A 20,853-nucleotide genomic window follows, 5' to 3' on the forward strand; every position below is an offset into this window, starting at 1 on the left:
GCACCAAGAAAGTCTAAAAATCCCTGGGGTACAAAAAAAGGAACTCTTTCTAGTCTGACTTTCTATTTCTCCTCTGTTCCTCGCTGTTCAGAAACAGGCCCCAACAATTCTCCATCATCACAAGCCACTTGCGTCCTCATGGCTATCTTTCAAATATTTTATACTATGAAATCACAAAGGCATGATTGTCATTCTCAAAAGACAGAATCATTCTACTATCACATCAAAAGCATTTGAATAGTCCTTCTAGTTATAAAGATGTTTAAAGCTAAAATGTGGAAACTGTTACATTACTATTTTGAAAGGAAATAGCAATCACATCAGATGGCTCAATTGCACAGAATTGTGCATGCCCAGAAAACTAAAGTCTAATTCTTAGACTATCTTCAGTATCTCTTATAGCTGATTTATGTTTATTTTCCATGTGTAAATCTCTATATGTCCCAAATTTTCCATTAAGAAACAATAGAGGAGCTCTTTGGAAGCTAATTTAACACCTGTGAATTCCCATAGGCTGCAGCCAGAGGTAGTCATTTGTTTGATTAACTGTCTGCTTTAAATATCAGAGGTACTAAGTTCAACTTCTGCACTGGGACTCAATTTTCATGAGAGGTTTACATTTAATTTGGGTGATTATCTGCAATGGAACAGAATGGCAGTACTTAACAGATGTACATTGTTTCATCTGCTGCCGACCAAAATAGCAAAAGTTTCTTGACTTTGATATCAGTGGGGTTTTCTGTAATTTGCAAATCACCACATGAACTGATGTTACAAGCACTAACAAAGTTGTAAGAAAATGATTTTGCCTTGTGAGAATTGTTCAGAGTTCTTAGAGGCTTGGCATATGGCACACCCAGAAGACCCCCAGATTGTACTCATCTTTCTTGTGAGATAGTGCTGAACTCTATCCCCCGAAAATGAGAGGAGCTCCCACAAAAGGTTTCTAGAATAAACTAGAGTGTAGTATTCCAGAGCTGGTTTCTTTCTGAACCCATGTGTGGTCTTTTGGATACCTGAATGTATAGTGCAGTTTCTCCTACTTTTCAGAACTGAGACAGGCTATGTTGGCATCTACAGGTTTCTATAATATACTGTTCAGAGTTATTTCATTTTCTTTCTTTCTCTCTTTTGTTTGCATTTTTGTCCTTTTGTTTTATCTTGTTTTCTGTATGCTTTATCTTGTACATAAGTTTATCTGATCTTCAGAAGGGAAAGGGAATCACAGAAACTGCAGGACAAAGAATGAATTACTGCGACCATGATACCCACTAGACACTATAACTATGGGGAAAGAGGAGTGGGGAAGGGAAAACAGGAGAAAAAGGGGGAGGGGTAACAATATCAAAAAGAGAGGCAATCATCACCTATGTAATAGTTTGTCACATTTACTATGAATATGAAAAAAATGACACAAGTGTAATATACTACTACATGTTTCAAGAGTATAGACAATAGAGTTTGGAATTTCTTTATGACTTAACAAACAATTCTGCAGCTGTGCAGAGTTACTACTGCTTTTCAGCCTTTTAAATCTGCTTCCCCATCTGTAAACAAAGGATGCATATCTGCCTGTCTGATTAAGGCATTCAGACTTGGAAAAAAAATTAAAGCTAGGTTATGTGAGAATGTCAACTTTCTATTTGTCCATACATCCCTATACAGTGCATGGTTCTCATGGCTCCTCTTCCTCTTCTTTGTGAACCAAAGAAAATTAAATTGCAAGGGGTGTCTCAGTGGAAGAGGAAACATTTATCAAGGGCCATCATACTGAAACTGGTACCGAGTTGAACCCTTTTACTACTCCTTAGGCAAATTTTAAAGAGAATGAATATATTGTATTGCAAATTCCATTGAGCTAAGAAATGTAGTAACATAAAATGATTCAATGATTTATCCTCATCCCTCAAGTGATTAGTAAATGTATGCAATGAGATCCATGAGAATGTAGAAAAGAAGACTATCAGAGATAAGCATGGGTTCGAAGTTACAGTTGCACCTCAGAAGCAGCACAGTAGATCTAGTTCTCAGGTCATAGCAAGACATCTTTTGCCCTTCACACAGACCCTGCTTCGAATGTCAAACCACCCCAGAGGCCTGACCAGGCCGCAATACCAAATGTAGCTCCTCCAGTGGCACCATTCACCATGTCCCACTGTCCCTCCTGCCGCTGACTACCACCTAATGTTAAAATGAGTATTTCTTTGTTTTCTGGTTGTCTCCCCCTGAGCCCCAGCAGCGCTTGATCTCGTGGGTCAGTCTCTACCCCCACGCAGAGCCGTGGCTTTTTGGTAGACAACAATTCAATAATCGTGCAGCTGCTCCTCTACTTGAGATAGACTGCGTCTGCACACACGCAACATCATGGAAAATATCCACGTGTAACGTACTAATGTCTGTGCGTCTTAAATGAGCAGCACTATGCATTCAAGAGCAGGGGTTATCTTCTGTGATCACCTTACCGCAAGGACTGTATTGAGTCCCAGAGGACTCAAAAAAACTCAGGATTTCCTAATTCAGATCTAAATGTCACATATCCATACTTTTCTATAAGATATAGATCCATTTTTTTCAACCCTGCCATCATTTTATAAATCAGAATTCTGATTGAAACTATATTTAAAATAGGTAAATTCAACAAATTAGTGGGAAAAAAACCTGGAACTTTGAGCACATGTATGTACCTTCCTGGCTTATCACATTAATTGTTTCTAATACTAGACTTTCAGGAAAAAGAATTAAGAGCTGTGAGTGTGAGAGTGAGACGTGATTTGATCAGGGATCAAGCCTGAAGATTCCTTCCTATTCTATGATCTGAAGGTACAGCACGTGATTCTCACTAAGGAACATGGTATCGCGTTCAGGTGACAAATATCCATTCATCATCTGAACTTTACAAGTAATCTCCTGAGACGCTGGCCTCACCCCAGACCTGCTGAGCCAGGAACCTCTGCACAGCCACTAGGCAAAACCCTGCCAGCACCCCACCCTCCCTCCCTCTTCCATCTCCTCCTGCATGAGCATCTCCAGCTTCCCTTCTCTTGTGGAAATGCCATTCCCCTGGATATGGGCAGAAGTCTTGATCATTTTGGTTTACCTTTCCATGCTAACATAATTCTACAAAGCCACTTTTTCCTCTTCCATTTCAATGTGACCTACAATCTCCATGTCCCTAAGTAAATAAAACAATTTCTAGCAAGTCTAACTTACTTCTTAGTCCCAAATGGAAGGTACAACACAACTATTTTGTTCTCATAGTATTTATAAGATATTTTAGAGGTTGTTCTCTATGGGTTTTGCTCTAATCTTGCAACCCAATCTTCTCCAACACAACATCCTCCTGCCTCTGCCTCTCGTGGACAGTCATGACAGGTGTATTACCACCACTCACATCTTAAACATTCGATTTGGGCATAACTGCATTTTTGCCCAACCTCACGGATTCTCATCCTATTTCTCTCCACTGGTTTCTCAAGCCAACCATTACCAATGGTATTACTCAGACTCTTACCACTACCAAGTGCTACCTATTGTAACTGTTCTCTTTTATCACCCAATCTTATTACAAAGTAGTAAATATAAACTCACCCTCAAACCTGGACATAGGGAGTAACACAACGAAGCACTTGAACCTTTAACTGCTAAAAACCTAAGACAGAGCTGAATCTAGTTTCCCACAGCAAATTCTTAAGGAAATGACTCACAGATGATTTGGGAGGAGGGCGAGGAAGGTAATGAGAAACAGATAATGTGATGATGAAATTGGAGGTGTTTTCACCTTGCTATAATCTGTTTCCATTATTTAATTAAAAATGTACATTTTACAGGCTTTCTTTAAATTTGTCTATGCAGGAACAATAGATCCTTCATGAAAGGACTCCAGTTATCCTGCAGAATCACATGGAATTTCTACAGTTGATGTGAGTTAATTTGTGTCCATGATGCCAAAACAAAAGCATCTTCTTGTTTTACAATATACCTTTCCATTCTTTGTTATCTTAGCAGTAAAAGGCAGGCATGCCCTGTACATAAATATATACCCTCGTGTCTAAGGCTCTTAGAGCACCGAAGAGCAGAAAATACAGCATCCATTCACACAGCAAAGGCAAAGGAACACACATGTAGCAGTGTTTCACGGAAGACATACAAATAATTAACAGCTGGTGGCCAGGACAGGACAATGATCTGGAAAGTGCAATGATTATGCTTTTTTGTTGCTTTCACTTGCCCTTTTCTTCTTGACCCCTGAGCACGTGCACAAAGGCTCAGGAGATAGCAGCTCTTTGAGTGATTTTTTCCCCATCCACTCATTACCTCACTCCTTGTCCTGTTGTCACACCTCACTGGCCCTCAGGAGAACACATCCCAGTAAAGCATGAGGCTCCTCAATAATGCATCAGAACCGAGCCCATCGTTTACCTTCATCCACACTTTTCTGGGCCAACAAATTGAAATCCTATTTCCATATTCACTTTGAGTTTTCATAGTTAGCCTGGGTGGCAAGGTTAGCGGAGGAAATAAAGAATCCCATGAAAGAAGAGGAATGTCATGTGGAAAGAATGTTCCGGATCGACCAGCAAACAACAACAACAACTACAAAGGGCCATAAAAATTTCAAGTGGGAAGAAAAATGCTCATTATCGATGACACTGAAATGTGTTTGTTTCCTGTCTCTGCACATGTCCCTGGGGAATTTGAAGACGATCCATGGAGTGTGTTCTGTCATAGCTGTGGAGAAAGGATGATAATAGGGAAGCCACATAGGAGATGACACCTGACAGGGAAGGAACAAATATCTTCCGAAATAACATCTGTAGAGCCAAATCCCCTCAGACCTGGCATGGAGGATCATTTCCACCCCAGCTTCTCTATTAGTCAACATCCCCCAATCGTTTTCATTTTTAACTGTGGCATAAAGTATTTACTTGACAAAAAAAATCACTTGACGATCTTTGGAGCAAAACTCTTGATAAATCTTTGAAATCACGCCGTTCCTCTCATATATAGCATTCTCTCAAGAGTCAGGATGCTGTCAGGAAATGGAGAGTCTAGTGAAATGCTCAGAGGAATCATCATTTTCACTATCCAGCAAGAGTAATTTCACTGTGATGCGTAATTTACTTAAATGTATAAATCAGGAAGTCAAAGAAAGCAGTGAACTTCTAAGTGGAAAAAAGGTACCGTGGCTTTTCTTTACTTTTCTTTATTTTAATCTTGATTGGGCCTCCAGAGATGATAGCATTAGAGGAAGCAAGACTAGTGAGTTTCAAAGTTTTAAGTCCAAGGAAGAAGTAGCAAGTCTATGTAGTTTCAGCCCACGTATATGACTTATTTGCACACTGTATTTCATGAGGAACCCGGAGACGCATGGAATTTGCATTTCATTCTTGTACAGGGGCCATACTGACCTTCTCTGTATCGTTCCAGTTTTAGTACATGTGCTACCGGGTGAGCAATGCCTTTTCTTACTAGAACAGAGTGATTTGTTATGACACATTCAATTTCTGGGTTTATGTTTTGTCACTTAGCAAAATAGTTTTTAAATATAATGCATCTAATCAATGTCACACCTTTTATTATTCTCACCCATTCTTCCTATCATACCCCTTTTGTCATTCTTCTTAAGTTTTTAGAATATACACTAAATTATTTTTTTCTGCAGTTTTTTATTTAAATCTATTTCTTTTTTCCATGTATATTTTATTGTAATTAATAAAAGGGTTATATTACATTCGCCAGATGGAAGGTGCATTCCTTCACATACATTGATACCCTTTCTCATGTCTTGGTCCCCATTTCCCCCCCACCCCCACTCTCATCTTGTTTCCCCCCTTTCCTATCCAATTTCAAATAACTAAATACACATATATATAATATATCAGATAACAAGGTGAAATACTGTAATAATATGAGATAACCGAGGGACAGCAAAAGAGATGAGAGATAACATAGTACATTAAGGACAACAATCACTCATTATATGGCTTTTGTTTCTATATCCTGGAGGTCCTTTCATTTAGCGTCATACTATATGGCCTTATGTATCTAGGTTTTGCTCTATTGCAAGTCTCTTGACTGAATTCTCCTCCCTTTCTCCTCATCACTCATGTGTACCTTCTCCCCATCACAACTCTTTCATGTCCTAGTGTTTACTTTGTTGAAATTTGAATTTTAATTTGTATTTGAACATTTTCAAGTAATTGTGCTCCCATTGGGAAGTACAATCCAAACAGTGATTTATTTTCTAAAAGATTTGCTGCTGCAGCAGTATGATTATGATTATGATTATTATCTCTGTTTTTTGCCAAATGAGGTCAAATAAAATCTATTTATTAACCAATATTAACCTTATAGATTAATCCTTATAAGAACACAGAAAAGAGAAAATGTGAGAGAGAAAAAATATGCTAATTGCTCTTCTGTCTAAATTAGTAGCCCTGCCCTAGAAATTTCTTGGAGAACTCTAGACACCTTTTCTAAGTTGCATAGAGACCTATCCTCTCGGTTATCTCCCAGTGTCACTGCTTGTCAGCGTGTTGATCCTGTTAGACTAGAAACACCATCACCTCTCCCACAGCCATCCAAAGACCTCTGATCTTCCTCCTCTGCATCACTTAACTGAGACTCTAAATAGACAGTCCAAAGCTCAGTCACAGATTATATCTTTGAGCTTACTATTTCAAATTAGAATATTATCGATGGGCATTGCTAACAATAATAACCACGTATTTTGATGTTATTATGTACCAGATAATTTCCTTTCATGGAGAGTGTACCCTGAACATCTTATAAAGAAAACATGTATGTCACGTTATTAATTTACTAGTGCCAGATCATTTGTATTCATCAAATTCCAAGTCTTCACAACCTTTAGGGATAAATCCACATATTAACTTTTTATCTTTTCTCCATATATCTAAGGGCTCCATGGTAATTTTTAGAACTTTGAGGAAGACATGCAATCAGTAAATAATTTTAGAGTTAGTTTCTGTTTTATGCCTAGTTTCCAAATGACAGAGCTAACTGAGACAGGCAGATTTGGTTAAAGTGTGTTTACATTGTGTACTTAATGTTGACCTCAGAACTTACCTACCCATTTTGAACATCCTGCCAGTGCCCAGATTGTCTAGTTGGTGTGAGAAATGAGTGAGAGCATTCATAACATTTCCAATGGACATTGCTTTTATATTTTACTTTTTTTTAAATGGGATTGAATTATTTTTAGATTTGAATTACCTATACATTGTATTTACTTCCATATAATCTTGCTAGGACATTTTTCTGTGAAAATAAAAATCCTCCTGCCTTATTTTATATACCCAAAATACTAAAACATCATGTAGAGAGTAGTGACAGAGAGCTTCAATGGGTTTTAAGTTTCCTGAGCAAAATAAATACTACCTGAAGTAGTACTAGGCTACCCTACTATTTTCAGACTTAAAATACACTTAAGAATTCCGGGATACATGTGATATCCTAAAGAAAAGTAGGAAATGTAGTAAGCATATTATGCTTTCAACATGTATTAAGAGAGAATCAACAGCTTAGTATCTTGTTCAAGGCTACCCAGAGATGACCTGAGAGCCAATGTCATTCTAAAGTCTGGTCATAGAAACAGCCTTGTAAATCAGTGCTCTCTCATATACTTCCATACTACAAAAGTCTTATAAAATTCACTCACCTCTGCCCATTATCTGCAAAGGAAACTAGACAAGCTACAAACACATCATTTGCTGTGACCTCCATCCCAGGAAAGTAACCTTCCTCGTCTGCCTCACTGTCGGTTTTATTTTCCATGTTTTCTGTTACCTGTGCTCCACTGGGGTGCAGAGATCTCCAATGGAAATAACAAATCCACAAGTTTTAGAATAAGTGCCATTCTATGAGCATGATGAGATCTTGTGTGCCTCGCCTCATCCTGTCCTGGGCCCAAATCATCCCTCATATGCACTACCCCCCGGTCGTCTCCTCGCAGTCATCTTAGCGTTTGCTCCCACTGAGATCCCAAGGTAGCATCCTCAGCTCACTCAAAAATTATCCCAGAGCAAGAAGGTCACAATGCTGGTGGGTCCAACATTCCAGAGAGTCTGTACAGTGCTTCCCTTCAAGGGAAAGTTGAACATTCTTGGGTAAACAAGAAAAGGAAAAAGGGAAATGTACTGTGCTGGCGTTGCTGAAAAAAATCTATAGTAAGATAGTATTGTTAGTATCTATCAGTGCCTAATTTATAAATTAAACATTATGTATATATACACATACCTAGGGTGGGGGTGTGTCTTAGAACATTTCTATGGTTACAGGACATGACTCATGGAAAATGCTCTCGATTCAATATCTTCAGTAAACATTTAGCATGGAAATACATTTGAATACATAGCAGCATAAACCAAAAAAGACAGGTTTTGCATATGAGAGAAAATATGAGCCTCAAAACCGGCTACCATTGTAAGGAACATTCATATACAGGTAAATAAATACTCTAGTTTCAACATTTTAAAATGAAAACAAAATGGCAGAAAGACACTGGTTTGAGCAAGGAGAAAATTTTTCCCCATAGATGTCACTGTGTCACTAAAAGACTTTGTACCCATATTGCTCTCATTCATCAAGGAAGATAGATCAATGGATTTATATTTTTTCATATATTCTTTATTGTAATTAGTAGAAGGGTTACATGATATTTGCCAGATAGAAGGTGCATTAATTCACACACATTGATACCCTTTCTCATGTCTTGGTCCCCATTTCCCTCGCCCCGACGCCCATCCCTCATCTTGTTTTCCCCCCTTCCCTATCCAATTTCAAGACATTTTAAGCTCGGTTGGAGAAGACTGGGACTTTAGCTTCTCCAGAAGCAGTAATTTATGCCCCATTCCCATCCACGTGGCGTTCTGGGTGAGCACACACAGCCGGTGGTGTTAGAATGTCTTGATAGGATGTAACAGCGATTTTGAAGATAGAATGGCACTCAGTGGCACTTAGAGAGCATCCAGAATCCTGACTCTTTTTTCATTCTTCAAATGTCATTTCTACTTCAACGTAAAGTCTAGTTTCCAATAACAATACAGTCAAATAGAAAAATGTAGAAGGAAGTGTGGGATTTGGCCTTGCTGGGGGAGGCAGAACACCCATATATGATAGGTAAATTCCTGTAAGTTTCAACTGTCAACCACTATGAACATAAGAAGGAAATTCCCATATTAAAATGTCAAAAAACACCAAGATTAAAGACTGGGATTAGCACCTGTTTCACATGATAGGGATGTTTTGACAGATCATCATTATGGCATCATCACCATCATCATCACCATCTTCATCATCATCATCATCATCATCATCATCATCTATTTAAGTGTAGTGAGCTCAACAGCTCCGTGATCCACTGACCATGGGAGAGAATGGATTTCCACAGTTCCCCAGAGAGCAGGCATGCCCTGCCTCCAGATTATCACTGAGACCATGAACAGGTAAAGCACTGGGCTTGGTTGTCCCAGTCTCAGGCAGGAGAAGGGCTGGGCTCTCGGTGTGCTTTGTAGAAGGTCACTGAGGAGGCAGGGTCACTAGGCACTTGGGACTGGCTGCTTTCATCACTTCCTTGGGTTTGGGGTCAGAGATACTGCCATTAGTTGCTTAATGCCTGCTCTCAGAGTGAATTAGATGACAGTCCAGAATGCAAGAGCTCCACTCAGATGGGATGGGCATGTGGATTGACTGGCAGCTCATGAAGGAGAATTAATAGCTACAGCCAGAAAACTGGGCCAAGACACTGCTTTTAAAAACACATTACACATAGACTAATGAATTCAGCAATAAGCAATCCAGCTCATTACAGAACCTGAGTTCACCCAAGACCCTTATCTAAAACAGCAGACACAAAGATATTATAGCAATCAGCTCTTGAATCCTTTCTTAAAAACAAGAAATTCACAAGCATGGCAATGTTCCATCTGAACTTAAAAGTAAACCTATTTTAATCAGCAAATCAATGTAATTGATATTTTCTCCAAATTTAACTGAATATATGAAATAAACATGTACATTTCACCAAAACTTGCAAAACCATTTTAATGTAAGAAAAGAATGGTCAGCTTTCAAGGATTATGCATTGAAATGATCATTATTATATTTGAATTTTTCAAGGTTAAATGCTGGTCTGGTTACTTTATGAACATTGTTTCTAGAGTGTTGTTATTTCCATTTTACAAATAAGAAATTCTAAAGCTCTGAGGTGTCAATGGGACATTCATTATCTTTCAGTCATCCTGAGTCAGAGCCACTATTCAAAACTCAGTACAGGTGGCTTCAAAGAAACTGCCAAACAACCCTCAGTTCTACTTAACAACATGTCCTACCAGAATAAACAGCAACCTGGTGGGTCTCTGCTCATGGATAATTTTTTTCTCTTTTATGATCTCCCAGTTTCAGCAAGACATTTCCCTTAAGATTTTTAGCCAATTAGGCAATATTATACAGTTTACTACTAAAGAAGTAATAGACATTGCATTATCATTCTCCATAATAATAATTCAATTTAGACTAATCTGCATTTTCAACATCCCCTCTGGGATCCCTTTGTCAGGGGCCTAGGATATGATCCAGACAAGAAAGAGCACAGCCTGGAGAGGTTAACCAAGGACAGCTAACGAATGGACTCTTCCAACTTCCCAGCTCCCCAAGGAGCTGGAACCTGGAAGGCACACAGTTTGCCCTCGATATCTATGTAGCTAATGAGGATCAGGCCTCTCTGGGCATAGCATTCATATTCTTTCAACTAATCAGTAATGGTTTCAGAAAAAATAAAGTTCTTTCTAACAATAGCATTGCCAAATTATTTTCAAATTCAAGTAAAATCGTAGAATAAGGAAATGGAATTTTAGAAGTACATCTACATCCCTTCACCAAATGTTCACATAAAGATGTCCTCTAGCACTCGGAAGGCAGAATGCTGACCTCCCCCAGTTCTTCTGGGTTCTCCAAGGTGACAGGCCACAATGCAGCCCACAGAGCTACCATGCCAGTTCTGAGGGGCAGACCAGGACGCCCTGTGCTTGCAACACATTGACCTCCCTCTTTCTTCCAGAATGGTTGCCATCAACGTCCCAAGGAATCAGTCCCAAATAAGTGTGAGAAGGGGACATGAAGGGAGCAGTCAACACAAACGGACGGACGACAGAGGGATTCTTCCTGGGATTTTACTGATTCCTCAAAAGTTCTGTGAAACAGTAGGATGGTGTGCGGCCCAATCACATACCCCACTTGTGTTGATAACTTACTCTTCCCGATTCAAAACGGAGAGATGGGAATTAAGGAGAGGTACCAAACGGAACGCATGAATTGATGTGATTAACAGTAATAGACTCGCTTCTCTCGTGAAACTTCACTTTGCTCTTCTGCCTTCGGGATGGGCTGACATGGGAACAGGCTTGGTCAACGTCAGTCTCTTTGACCTTGGACTTCCAGAACTACAAGACAGTCCACTTCCACCCATTACAAATGACCTACCTTTAGGACTCAGTGTCAGCACCACAAAGTAGACTACTCTGTGGAGGAATTCTAGAGTCAACTATGAGTCAGAGGTTATTCATATAATGATACCACCTTTGAACGTTTATCCACTAGAGTACAGGTCAGGTGACCGTCAAGCCACTAGCACAGCCATGTTCATTATTGTACTGCTCACCATTTCCAAGGTATAGAAACAGCCCATATGGCCCTCAGTAGACGAACGGGTCAAGGAAATAGACTTTTACTCATCCATTGGAAAAAATGATATTTACTGCATTTGCAGAAGAATGGATAGGCTTGGAAAACTTTTGTTAAGTGAAGTAAATCTGAGACTTAAAGATCATATGTTGTCTCTCATCTGTGGCAATTAGATCTAATTTATGAATACTTATGTAAACCTATACAGGGAAATATGCACATATACTCATACAGATTAACTAAAGAATGGTATATGAAGGGGGAATTCCAGTGAAGTGATGTGACTCCTTTGAGTAACTAAATTACAGTCTAATGAAAGTCCCACAAAGTTAGAACTTGAGGTGTCAGATGAGAGTGAGGTCAAAGGGGAGATGAATGGAGAGAGGAAGGGGGGCAAATACAGTCATAATATCCTCTCTCTCTCTCTCTCTCTCTCTCTCTCTATATATATATATATATATATATATATATATATATATATATATATGTGATCATGGAACTAGAAAAGTTTAGGCAATGAGTGGAATTTGGAATAACGGGGAGGGATGATGAGAGGGATGGCCCTGATCCATGTACTCATACACTGACCTGCAGAACTGAAACCCTTTGTATAACCACTTAAACATAATGCACATATATGAGTGTATATATAATCATATAAATTTTAAGTGCCATTTTCCTCATAAACTTACCCACTACCTAGAAGTAGATATTAAACTTACAATGTGCCTATCTATCAGTATTTTAGGCCTAATAATTGAAAGTACTCACTTTATATGAAGTATCATTTTACAAGAGAAAGTAATTGACAGCTTCAGTGTATGTAGAAATAACTGAGAAAATTAAAAGCAAAGAGTACAGGAGGATAATTAATAAGATATATTGTCATCTAAGTATCCTATTTTAAAGACTGGGGCCAACGTACTGATTGGTAAATATCTCACTCAATGAGTAATTACAAAAAATGACAGTGTCTATTTGTCATAAAACATCTGGTCAGCCTAGTAAAAAGGAGAAATTAGATCTTGTTAAAACATAATATGGACATGGAAATCAAGTGAGGTTTTGCTAATGAACTATAAATTCGAACCGTAATTAGTTTTTCTTTTTCTGAAAGCTCCAATGTCAGAACCATGCATGGGAAATGGTCTGATGTTTACTTAATAAGATTACTGGGCACTAAAATTACACCTCTGGAAGCAAGAGGTTTGGGGTTTTTTTTTAAGCTTCTCTTCCCCACACAAATCATTTTTTTCTCTTTTTCTCTCCTTTTTGTCTTGGGCTAGCCTGTGTGTGTTGTCCAATTTTATCCTCATCTATAACACAAGTTTTGTCATGCTGAACACCTGTCTAGTCTTCTCCTCACCAGGAGGGAAGGGGAAAAGTGAACATGGGATTGTACTGGCTCAGGATTAAGGATGCCAGCAGAAAAAAAGGATGTTCCCTATCTATCTACAACCTTGTTCCAAGCTCTTTCTCAAGAAAGGCTTTCATAGAAGCCTGCCTCAGCCTCAGCTACACACAATAATAGTCAGGAAGTGCTGGGGGGTAAAGGAACTCCCAGCTCCACCCAGGACGTTGCAGAAAACAAATGCCCCATCCCTGGAAATGAGTGAACCCGGTCTCGAAAAGGCACACTGAACAAAAGCAGCAGCAGAGCCCTGAACCCAATACCAGGACACACACACACACAGGATGTGAAATCCATTTCTTTAAATAGGGAAGAACAATTCTTAATTGTGCTTCATAATGGAAATCTAAGATGGAAGGCACCTTTATATAAACCTATGAGGTATCTGAAGGTAAAATGGAGCACTTACTTTCTTAGGAATACATCTTTTTTTGTACTGGAAACCAGGTTTCTCAAAAGACACAAAATACAAACATATCCTTATACCAGAAGCAGGTAGAAATTTTTGCTCACAACATAAAAGAACTGCTGTGTGTGTCTCCTGACCCTCCTCTGCCCCCCAGAGAGAAGCTAATAAATGCAGTTGTGGAATCTATTCCACCTTACTTTTAAAAGTCTCCTTCAGTGTTGTCTGCCTCAGGGGAAAATGTGCCAAGCTATATAAAATTTTGAAATATTGTCATTCTCATTTGCTACTTCACTTCAACTTTTATTAAAACACCCATCCATCGCTGAAAGACAAGGAAGTAGTTTGGGGATGTTTCTGTTGTTGGGAGTAGCTAAGGTAAATCAGTGCCCTAGAAACTCCATGTGATGGAAAAACTTCCCACAAAACCACTTGGCTGGCCTTGTATTGAAACACATAGGACTTTAATTGTGGCAGACTTTTAAGAACGTAAAGCTTAGCCAGGCTCAGTGGCTCATCCCTGTAATCCTAGCTATTCAGGATCACAGTTCAAAGCCAGCCTGGGCACAAAAGACCAAGAGATTCTTATCTCCAATTAATCACTAGAAAACAGGATGTGGGGCTGTGGCTCCAGGGAAAGGACTGGAGCCTTGAGTTGAAGAGCTCAGGGACAGTGCCCAGGCCCAGAGTTCAAACCCCATGACCCAGAAAAGGAATGCAAAGCTTAATGGATACATGATTACACAGCATAAGTCATTTTTAGAAATTGATTGGAAATCAACATAGCAAAGCTCTAGACTCACCACCAATGACCATTATCACCATAATCACATGATGTGTTTATAAGTATCATCTCATCTGAGGAGCAAAACGAAGACCATTAATGCAAGAGGAACTTCCCTGAAAATATGCCCCAAATAGAAAGGAGGCTAAAAATTATATCAAAGACTGACAACTGTGCAACAGAGGACTTCATGTGGAGAAACACAGGAGGCAAACACAACCTGTCTTCACTATATCCAAAGGCAAAATTAAAATAGAGAATCCACAAACAGGGCCAGGACTGGAATTTTGATCATAACCCTTAGATATCATAATTAATGTGTAGTAAATTGTTATGACCAATGGAATTTTCCATGAACCACCTATCTTCTCCTGTTCATAGTATTCTTTAGCTAATGGGCCTTTTGACTAGAACTTAATAACATTCTTACTGGCTTTTAATACACTCATGTGTCACATAATGACATTTCATCTATGATGGACCGCAGATAGGACAGTGTTCTTCGTATAAGTTCATAGTGGAACTGAGAACTTCTCTCCTCTGATGACATTGTGGCCATCAGAATACTATAGCACAAGTATATTTCTGGCACAATGATGGTGATGCTATTGTACTGATAGTCATAGAAGAGCATGGCACACACAAGCATTGTATGATACATAATGTTCATTACCAGTTGTGCAATACTATATTGTACTTCTATCATTATTCTAGTGTGTACTCTTAATTAGGAAAGAAGAAATAAATAAAGGAAGAAAGAAAGAAAGAAAGAAAGAAAGAAAGAAAGAAAGAAAGAAAGAAAGGAAGGAAGAAAGAAAGGAAGGAAGAAAGAAAGAGAAAGGAAGGAAGGAAGGAAGGAAGGAAGGAAGGAAGGAAGGAAGGAAGGAAGGAAGGAAGGAAGGAAGAAAGAAGGAAAGAAAGAAAGAAGGAAAGAAAGAGGGAGGGAGGGAGGCCGGGTAACACTAGCACCGGCTTCATATAATTTAGGTTTCTTGTCTTTCTCACTGCAATTATTTCCTCTATGATAAATTTATTCTCATGTTCTTCGGTTTACCCTAGTCCATAAATGCACCGAGTCCTCTTTAAAGAAGAGGGCGCAGTGAGGGGTGACCTGGTAAGACCATGAGAAGTGACTAAGGAGCGTGCAGGTGGAGATCAGGGGGGTTGTTTCTCACTAGGCAGTCGTGTCCCGGCGCCATGGCCACAACCCCGCATCTCACAGAGGTTCTGGAAGATGAGGAGAACAAGAGTAAAGTGATGGATGGACACCTTGCAGCCTCTGCTTCACCGAAGACAACAAAAGAGGACTGAGATCTAAGAAACATGGTTTAAAGCCAGCCTGGGCAAGAAAATCTATGAGATTCTTATCTCCAATTAACCCCCCCCCCCCAAAAAGCCAAAGTGGAGCAAGTGATAGAGAGCTAGCCTTGAGCCATAAAGTTTAGGAACAATGCCCAGGTTCTGTGCTCAAGCCCCAGGTCGGCAACAACAACAAAATCTAAGACCTTTGGCACCCATGAAGAAATTTCTAACAACACTGGCTGAATGTCAGACATTCAAGTGTAATTCAGGGTCTAGACGACCATGTCTGCAGGACCCAGCAACTTTAGGAATCTCACCTGGTGTTTTTGTCGTGTGTGTGTGTGTGTGTGTGTGTGTGTGTGTGTGTGTGTGTGTGTGTTTGCTCTGCATCAACAAAAGGCCTTGGATATAAATACTTCCATCAGCACTCTAGCAATTCCATACACACTCAACTCACTAGGAAGTTTCTAAGCCTCTTCTGTGTGCTCTACCTGTGAGTATTTCCCAGACACACATAAACACACACACACACACACACACACACACACACACACAATTCCAGATGCGCCTTCCATGCTCCAGACTGAACATAGTCAGATGCATTTCCTCAGATATAAGCTCAAGATAAAGCCAGTCACGTCTCCTCAAAACTCTCTTTCTTCTGAGCACCTTTAGTTAAACAAAACCCTAAAATCCTATCTGCTCCGTTCTGGATCCACTTGCTGTAAGCCACCACTGATGCGGCCATCTCCAACAGGCCATGCCCACTTCCCAGGCAGCGCTCAGAGCTGTCCTGATCGCTAGGCACTGGTCCCGCCCACGCTCCCCTGAATGGCATATATGTCCAGTACGACATATAATATACATCCGTGTCATACGACAACTTCCCAGTTTCTCATTTCTAATCCCTTCTATACTCACTGTCGACAATTCTTCAATGGATTCTGATTGCTACTAAGATAAAATGCAACATAAGGCTTTGAGTTTGCTAATGACCTCTGCTTGTGTTATTTAACTCCAGGTTGACTCCTAAATGCTCTAATTTATATTTCATTCCAAAAATGCAGTGAAACTCTTTGCTTTATTCCATCTCCAGTAGCTGTTCATGTTCTTGGCCAACCATCTTTCATCTGCCAAGACCCTCTTTTTTCCAAAACCTCCTTCGAGCCTTAAGTCTTCTTCCAAGTCTTTAAGTGTCCGTTTCTCAGGGAGAAATCACCCAGCCCACTGATTAACAAAACTTCCCACTCAGTTCCTGAATGCCATCTGCTCAGCCTTCCATTCACTACCTAGTCTGTATGTTATATAGGGTCGATATACTTTAAACAATATAAAATAACAACCTTCAACTTTATATGTGATAATGGAAGGCTTATTGTTTACTATATTTACTTCTGGCCTATGCTCATCAATGTGGTATATTCTCTCAGAGAAAAAGGGGTATGTTGTTCTGCAATATCTTCAATATGAGAATCTTCCATTCCTAACACAGAATAGGCCCACATAATAAAAAGTGACACTAATTCATATGTGGTGGACCACACCTCTTAAGATTTTCTTGTCCTCTATTGTTTACATGAGCCACAGACCCAAACACAGTGATGGATGAACTCCCTGAAGGACTCTGTAAGTACAGACCACACAAGGCTGCCCTGAGAAGGGAGCCGCTGCCAATAGTTGCAACAGCACAGGTCCCCACTTTTGCCCAGTGTTAATTTGCTCTCCTGGTGTCCTTGTTTTCTTTTATTGACTGGTGCATTATTTAACGAGCCAACATTAATCACCTTGAACGTCCTTGGAAAGAAGAAATCTGAGTTTAGACACAAACACATTCTGTTTGGTTTTAGATGATCATACTAAACAGAGCCTATTTTAGGAAGAGTCAACAAAAATCAAAGTGAGGAAAAACAAATGTAAACAACAAGGATGGGATTTAGAAGGAAGTTAAGGCGAGATGCTTTAGTCTGGTGTAAGTTTTCTTTCTTCCTCCTGAGTGAACACAATGGCAACTTGATAAGAAATATTTGCACCACTCTAACGCAGCTGGCTGAGGAAACCAGTGCTATTATCCCACTTTTCTAACCGCTGTCTGAGTACTTTCCCAAACAAGGAAGCTCTAATGGACTTAAATAGACACCTGAAAGCTAGTTTTACAGTTTCTGGTCCTCCTTTATTCCCCCTTTTACAATAAATTCTCCTTTTCTGCACTAAAATACCTCAATGAACTCAGAAGTTATTGATTGCTCATTTCCTCCTAATTTATCTGTGGTTTCTTATTTCCTGTATAGTATATCATCTGCACCTATGAATATCTAATTCCTTGATACCTTCCATGCCCCCCTCCAGCCATTTTTGACCTCATGATCTTACAAAATAATTGATGATGCTGAGCAGAATCAATGATTCTGTACTGATTGCAATTCCTACCTACAGCTCAAGAAAGCTTCCTTCTACTCCACCTTCCCTTCCTCTGCTACTCAAAATCCTGCATTGTGTACTGTCCTGTCTCTCTGTGACCCAGTCTGTAAATACTTAGACATCACCTTAATTATATCATTGCAATTATAATGTAATATAAAAGAGACTTCATGCAATTAATCAACTATGGTGAATGTTCTTCAAACAACCTTAATCTAAGACTAAATACCAGTGAATGAGAGCAATTACATAAATCTTTGCTCATGCTAAGACAGTTAAGATCAATCATTTTGCTTTTTTACTTTTCTCTACACAACAGAAAATGAACACCAATGACTAAAGATCTGACTCACTGAAGGGCAAACCTTCCCTTCACACCTAGAATAGCCTAACCGTAGATTTTAGCAGTTGCCATAAAATTACTCCAGGAACCTCCTATCAGACTTCCACAAGCCTCAAACTATGTTTACAAGATTGCCCTTCTTCTCTACTAGCAGAGATCTGCAATAGAGCAAAATCTTGATACATAAGGCCATACAGTATGAAGCTAATTGAAAAGACCTCCAGGATATTGAAACAAAAGCCATACAATGAATGATTGTTGTCCTTAATGTACTATGTTATCTCTCATCTCTTTTGCTGTCCCTTGGTTATCTCATATTTTTACAGTATCTCACTTTGTTATCTGATATATTTGATTTATTTACATTTCGTTATTTGAAATTGGATAGGGAAGGGGGGAAAACCAAGACGGGGGGGGTGGAGGGGAGGCTAATGGGGACCAGGACATGTGAAAGGGTATCAATATATGTGAATTAATGCACCTTCTATCTGGCAAATATCATGTAACCCTTTTATTAATTACAATAAAAAGGGGGAAAAAAGATTGCCCTTCTTAGATGAGCACTTGAATGTGTCAGTTTCCATTGACCAGAAGTCAAAACACTGTCCAGGAATTGAGTATTGAAGCCCTTTCATTATCTAGAGCAGTCTTGTTACCCATTCTTACTGTAAGTCACTCTTAAATGTTTCTACTTTGTACAAATTAATTTGTTCCTTGTCCCCTAACCCCTTCAAAATACTTCCTTGTTTCACTCTCATCTTGTTACATAACTTATGTCCACGCCTACCTCTACTTCAACCAGCTGAAAACCTACTAAGTTATCTAATACCCAATTAAACCCCTCATTTTCTTAAATGAACACTTTATAATTTTCCATATTAAATAAAGTTGTAAACTTAGATTTTAACCAACAGTTGATTAGTACCAACATGTACTGTTAAATAAATTATCAGCTATAACAATGTGTAGTGGCTTACACACTAAAGATGATTTTTTAATTCAGAAAATGATACTAAGTGCACAGGTCATGAAGTTCAGCAGGTCATTTGGTGAGCTGGAAGATCAAGTCTCTGCCATTTCAGCCTGTAGTCTTCACAATTACTTCTTTTTTTTTTTAATTTGATGGGGGCAGTGAGTCCCCATTCCAGTCTTCCAGAAGCAACTAGAAGGTGGAAATGGAAGCACTCTAATGTGAAATTTAGCTAGAACTTGAGAACATAGTATTTCCTGCACCAAAATTGAATATGGAAAATATTCATGCATCATTCCTAATGCCATGTGAAACTAATGTCACTTAGCTGTGGGCCAGTAAGAAAAGGACATGGATTTTTAGGAAGAACACAAAGGGATGAACCACATGCTTGGGACAGTCCTCTTTTCATTGCTGTTTGGATTATCTCTCACTACTTCACATTTTACACGTGTGTTCCTCATTCACACAGTTCTTTTTAAATATCAGCCATGGTAAGCAAAATTTATTTTTTCCCAGAGCCTGGCTTGTGTTCAGTTCCTTATGAAACGCATTAACCGGGATTACTAAAGAAAGCTATTTTGAGCTGTGGCAAAGAATAAGAACCATATGTCTTAGGTGCTAGATGACATGGCCCAGCCTTGCCGTGGTGTGGTAGAAATTGCAGAAAGGGAGTTGTGTTCTCAGCTGAACAGAAGGCTCCTCTACTCCGCCGCAGAGGTGAAATGGAAGGGAAAACGTAGGCACAGCTATGCTGTCACTTCTGAGGCAGGCGGATTATCTGTCTCATTCACCGAGAAAATAAACCTTTCTTCTCTTAGGAAGCACAGGTCTAAGGAACATGACGTCCTAGAGACTGGCACACCTCCTCACCTTGAATAGCTGGGTGAATCCATTTTGGTGGATGGATTCGTGGTGATCTTGAGGCGGGAACATGGCTGTTTAACCCTAACTTCCAGAGAACAACCTTCCAGCTTCTCAACACTTTTAATAACCTGCCTACTGAGTTACTCTTCCTTACGTCTTTAATTAAAAGAATATCTTTGGGGTAACTGCTATGAATATAGTCAACTGATCTCTCTCATCTCAGGGTATAAATCCATATGGTATATCCACCTCTTCCATCACTCTGCCCTATTACACAACGTAATTATGTAACAATAGCCCACTATTGTATACAGGTTTCAAGCTGCAATCCAGCTGCTGATGGGTGAGGCAGCAGCTTCTCACCTTTCCTATGAGCAAGCCAGTCATCCCTGTCCACCCCAAATCCTCCGAGACTTTGGAGGTTCAAGCAATCATGAAAACATCTTCACTCCACATTGTAGCACCTTAATTATCAGGTTCGAGACCTGGAACATAGGTCATTCCATCTCTTTAGCATTTCTGTCACACACCAGATTTTAATCCAGTTTGCTCTTTGGCTTCAAGATGTTTTCCAACCTTTATTCAATGGCTTCTTGAGAAATGAACACATATCAAAATCCATATGATTACAAATATGAAAGTTATTATA

General features: G+C 39.4%; 1 non-coding gene across 1 annotated transcript; it reads right to left on the minus strand.

The window, feature by feature from the left end:
• Window positions 1-5,351: 5,351 nt before the first annotated feature.
• Window positions 5,352-5,456, minus strand: LOC150049566 (U6 spliceosomal RNA). Its single transcript, XR_016538925.1, has one exon. It is a non-coding gene; the product is annotated as a U6 spliceosomal RNA (small nuclear RNA).
• Between the last annotated feature and the right edge of the window lie 15,397 nt (window positions 5,457-20,853).

Source organism: Megascapheus bottae, chromosome 19, assembly GCF_031878675.1.
Source record: "Megascapheus bottae isolate mThoBot1 chromosome 19, mThoBot2.hap1, whole genome shotgun sequence".
Lineage (NCBI taxonomy): Eukaryota > Metazoa > Chordata > Mammalia > Rodentia > Geomyidae > Megascapheus > Megascapheus bottae.